At 39.8% G+C, this 5,684-nt stretch overlaps 1 pseudogene; it reads left to right on the top strand.

Annotated features, from left to right (window-relative positions):
* Positions 1-3,627: 3,627 nt before the first annotated feature.
* On the top strand, positions 3,628-3,745 carry LOC126109000 (5S ribosomal RNA; annotated as a pseudogene).
* The last annotated feature ends 1,939 nt before the right edge of the window (positions 3,746-5,684 follow it).

A 5,684-nucleotide genomic window follows, 5' to 3' on the forward strand; every position in this document is an offset into this window, starting at 1 on the left:
TTTCAGAAACCGCTATCACAGAACAACATGTACTCTTTGCAGTAGTATAGAAAGCCATATGTTCATACGATCCATCTCTTCACCATATCGAATTTTACATTGGTACAGGTCCTGCAAGATGGTTGCTCTCTGAGGTGGAAGAACTTGCAGTGAGACTGATGATCTTTATAACACCTCTGTTCATATACTCGAAACACCTGAAAGTCATTCATTATATGAGAATGCGTTTGCAGTCAACTGTAAGATAAAACAACTGAAAAAGTTGTTAGGAATCACTGTTATTTAATTATTAAATTGTGTGGTGCAGCACACAACTCGTGTAATTTGAGTTATAAACTTACCTGGCACATACAATTTGAGCAGATAACATGTTCATTTCCTCATTGTTCAGTGAGTGACTTACGTTTGCCTGATGATTCGGTTAATGTTATAACCAAGAACCTGAAAAGTGCATTTCATTTTCAAAGAGTATAACGGGAAATATCACATTATGGACAGCATAGTTATCTGACAAACTTATGACATACATCTCAGGACGAAATCTCAGGATCCAAAGAGCAACATAATTGTCTGATAATTCACAGGCCAACTATGGAATAACTCTTTTGCTGAAAATACCTCATTCTTATGTTTTTAAGGAGGGAAATCCAAATATGATACTTACTGTATTACACACCATTTCTTCACGTTTCACAGCGATTTTTACCGAATTTATATAGTTAAAATAATTTAAAAAGGAGGTGTAATGAATATAGATGACGTTGGTAGCACTGCTGAGAAATATTTGCTGGCAAAAAAAGGCTGATTCTACCTTTTGTTAACAGATGGTGTCTTGTTTACTGTCAACCTAACCTCACTTTCCCCTTTCCTGTACATGTGCTAAGTACAATGTCTAATCGTGATTGTAAAAACTCTGCTGACAGTTTTTGTTATATTTGTGGTGAATTTGTGATTAAAAAACACCAAAGAAACATTACAGACTCAGTGAAAAAGGTTTGCCTATCATACTTTGGGTCTAAACTTAGTGATCAAATAAAATCTTGGGCGCCACATAAGGTACGTTATGTGTGTGTTGAAGATCTGAGAAAATGGTCCAAAAACGAAAAACGAAAGCCTTTAGATTTGCTGTTCCTATGATATGGAGGGAGCCAAGAAATCATTCCAATGATTGCTCCTTTAGCACTGTTGATATTACAGGTCATAATTCGAAACAATGAAGGTAATAAGCTAAATTAACCTTCGGTAGGGCATGGCATATGTGTGCCAGTTCCTGAACCACTAGGTGATTTAATCTCTATTCCAAGAGAAGTATTTTCTAATGTACAATCTGATTTAGATGAACTAGACGATGATGAATTCCATTGTAATATAGAAAGTTTACAGCCCAAATTATTTACTCATACCCAGCTTAACGATTTGGTTAGGGGCTGGGCATAACGAAAGAAAAAGCTGAATTCCTTGGCTCTAGATTAAAATAAAAGATGTTATTGGCAGTTGGAACCAGCATATACATGTATAAAAAGAGAGGGCAGCATTTTCCAAATTTTTTCAACAAGAAGGTGATTTGGTGTACTGTTCAGACATTCCCAGTCTGATGAATGAGTTTGGTTTTCACCAGGACCTTAAAATGATGGAAGAATGCTACCAAGGCCGCTGGAACACCAACATGATGGGGGAATACTGTTGGTCACTTTACTGAGAAGTTCAGCAAACCACTCATCGTAGAAAAAGCTACACAAGAAGCTTCGAAGGAAAAAGAGAAAGAAAATGCAAACCAATACCAGCTGACAAGTGAAACCTCTATTAACTCATAACATTATTTTATGTAGCTTACTGTAAATACAAACCATGCTTATGTTGTAACAAAGCATTTCACTACTTTCTCTGTTCACCATATAGCATAGGATTTTTATACTATATAGTAAAAAGCATATTGCTCGAAAAAACTAAAGCTCGATTTGGATTCAATTCTTAAAAATCTATAAAGATCAGCTATCAAAGTAAAAAAGTTTTTTAAAAAAGTTATTCGTTGCGTAGTATCTTACATAATTACCTGATGAAATGATGACATATATTTCAGGATCCGTGCATAGTAGGAGGGTAACAACATAATATGATAATTAAAAATGCAGGTAATCGAACCAAAACATCTGAGGATCCAGAGGTCTCACCACATAGCAGAGTTGTGTCATTGTGTGACACTACAGCAGATTGGGGGGGGGGGGGGACACAGCCACCTCAGGGGGTGTTGCAACGTGTGACCTTGTTGTTGCTATGACAGTATTGAGACTACTGCAACTGGCGTATTTAGAAGTGAACCTTGAATTGTCTTTAAAAGTACACTTCTCCTCTATTATCTAACTGACAATTGGGCATGAGCTAGTTGTGCACATTACGACTGTGGTAGCTTCTTACAGTCAATCCACCGCATTGCTGCTGACCATTGTCTTCGAGCCAACAAAGGAACCATAATCGACTTTCACCATGCATCACATGAAGCAATCTAATAGATAAGATAACTAGACCTGGAGATGTAAGATTGTGCTAGCCAGTGACTGTGAACATTTGTTTACAGGTATTGTATACACATATTTGTTTCCATCATACAATAAATAAATAAATAAGTGAGTGCAGAAGATAAGGATACATATTATGTTTGTTAAGAAGTGATCCTAAGTCCTTACATCCTGATTATAAATGTAACTTCTCATATTAAAAATGTAAAATACAAAAATATTGAAAGACGCTCAAGCTTGCCTGTCACCATTTGAAGACATCAAAATTGTGTGTGCTTGTTGGCGCCAATCAAGTATTGCCAGAATAATCGATATTTGTGCACATAAACATGCATAGTTACAATTCAAATAATAAAATAGATCTATCATTACCATGATAAAAAATACAAATTATAAAATAAGAGCAGGATTGTGTATGAAAAATACAAATCACAATGCATATGTCAATTTTGCAGTAAATTAAGGCATACAGGTGCGATTCGTATATCTACTACTTCTTTCAAAATCATTACCCAATATGGGAGAAAAGCATCTGCTTTTAACTCAGATATTTTCCTTGACTTTCGAAAATCATTCGATACAGTTTCGTATGGCCGCCTAATCAATAAAATAACGAGAGCACGGAATATCAGTCCAGCTGTGTGACTGGTCTGAAGAGTTGTTACCAAAAACAACACAACGTATTAGTTTGAACGGAGAGAGGTCTTCACACATGAAAGAAACTTCGGGTGTTACCCAGGGAAATGTTACAGAGCCGTCACTTTTCACAATACACGTATACGTGCCCTAGTATATTAAGTCGGAAGTTCAATGAGGCTTTTTGCAGGTGATGATATAGACAGAGACGTCAAAACGCTGCAAAATTGTAGCGAAATCCAGAAAGGCCAACAAAGGATCGACGTTTGGTGCAGTAAGTGCCAGTTAACCCTGAATACAAACAAATGTGACGTATTGCGAATACAGACACAGGGAAAACCTTTAGTGTATGATTGAAAAGTTAATGAACAAACACTGGAGGCAGTTACTTCCGTAAAATATCTCGGAGTATGCTTACAGAGCGATACGAACTGGAACGACCACATAAAATTAATCTGCATCTACGTCATACTCTACCAACGGCCTTGCTGCAGCGGTATCACTGGTTTCCATCAGATCACCGAAGTTAAGTGCTGTCGGGCTGGGCTAGCATTTGGATGGGTGACCATCCGGTCTGCCGAGTGCTGTTGGCAAGCGGGGTGCACCCAGCCCTTGTGAGGCACACTGAGGAGCTACTCGATTGAGAAGTAGCGGCTCGGGTCTTGTAAACTGACATACAGTCGGGAAAGCTGAATTGCTTGGCTCTAGATTAAAAGAAAATAAGTTATTGCCAGTTTGAACCAGCGTATACATGTATAGAAAGAGAGAGCGGCAATTTTCCAAATTTTTTGAACAAGAAGGTGATTTAGTGTACTGCTCAGACATTCCCAGTCTGATGACTGGCCACATGCCCCTCCATATCCGCATCCAGTGACGCCTGTGGGTTGACGACGACACGACGGTCGGTCGGTACCGTTGGGCCTTCCAATGCCTGTTCGGACGGAGTTACATCACACTCCGCAAGCCGCGTAACGGTAGCTGCTGTACCACTGACTGATCCCCCCTTCCCCGCTCCGGTCGCGAATGGCGAAGCGTCTGTACTGGCTCTAATAACTCGAATGTTCTCATCGTGGTCATTTCGCGAGATGTGAGATGGAGGAAGTAACATGTCGTCAGATTCTTATGGAAATCTAAAATCCAATAGGGAACCTCACTGTGATGCACAACACCTGTCTTGCAGCGTCTGCCATTGGAGTTTGTTGAGCGCCTGTGTGACGCCCTCGCGCGGAATAAACGAACCCCCTCTCTGTGGAATCTTCTCTGTCTCTTTCGCCAGTCCTACCTGGTATGTGCCCCAGACTGATGAACAATACTCAAGAATCGGTCACACAAGCGCCTTGTGAGCCACGTCTTGCGTGGGTGAGTTACATGTCCTTCACATTCTCCCTATTAATCTGTTTCGTGTACAGTTTTCCTACTGGTTGGATTATATGGTAGTTCCACATAAGGTCGCTCTGGATAGTTAGTCCTAGATATTTTATGGTACAGACTGTTTCCAGCAATATGTCATCAATAGTGTAGTTGTACAGCAGTCGATTTCTTTTCCCATGTATTCGCAGTATGTTGAATTTACTTACGATCAGGGTCAACTGGCAGAGCCTGCACCATTCATTAGTCCTCTGCAGGTCCTTCAGCAAATTGATACTCTCTTCTCGCGTCGCTACTTCCTTATACACTACAGCATTGTTCGTGAACAGTGTTAAAGAGCTTCCAGCTGTCACACTATCACATGAGGGTTCCAGAAGCGCTTGTTCAAAATTTAGTCTGCCACTTTGGTCACACACCCACGCACAGCAGACGGGGGAGTGAATGTTAGGAATGTCGTCTCCCACAATACGTTCACGGGGACGCACGGTGGTGCTGTGTGTGAGTTACGTCCACCCCACACTTCTCGCAACTGGTTTGTAGTCGACTTGCTTACCTGGCGTCTCATAGACGTTGCCCCAGTAGGTTTCTTCTCCTTCGGTCGCGATCTGTAACGTTTCTGCCACAAACAGTGCATAATTATGTGACGAGTGAGTAGGTTTAATAGCTAAGCATAATAAGAACAGTAACATGTTAGGATGCCAACAATAACGTTTTATTTCACCAATTGCAAAATTAGTAAGACGATTTCTGGAGCCAGTCTCCCATTAATAATTAAAACTAGTTTCCTGGTCATTAATCATTAGTTCGCAAACACTGCCAAAGTCTCCAAAATGCTTCAGACGATATTAGAATCAACGTGAAAACGCACAAATATGTTTTCCGAGACAACTGCAGCAGTCTGCTCTATGTTTATGCGGACTTGCATTTGACACACCTGTTCGCGTGTTGCTACTTTCGAAACGGATCGTCGACTAGTAGAGAGATATCTTAACAGTTTGCCCCATCCTTCCCATCAATAACTGAAATTTATAATTATCATTTTCTGATAAACATAGTGATATTGAAATTATTATTAACAAGTGTTCAGTACAAGTAACGTTATCAGAACGGCTGGAGCTCCATATTAAAATTTAAACAGTAAATATAAATGAGAGAATCGAAGCA

Source organism: Schistocerca cancellata, chromosome 11, assembly GCF_023864275.1.
Source record: "Schistocerca cancellata isolate TAMUIC-IGC-003103 chromosome 11, iqSchCanc2.1, whole genome shotgun sequence".
In the NCBI taxonomy this organism is placed as follows: Eukaryota; Metazoa; Arthropoda; class Insecta; order Orthoptera; family Acrididae; genus Schistocerca; species Schistocerca cancellata.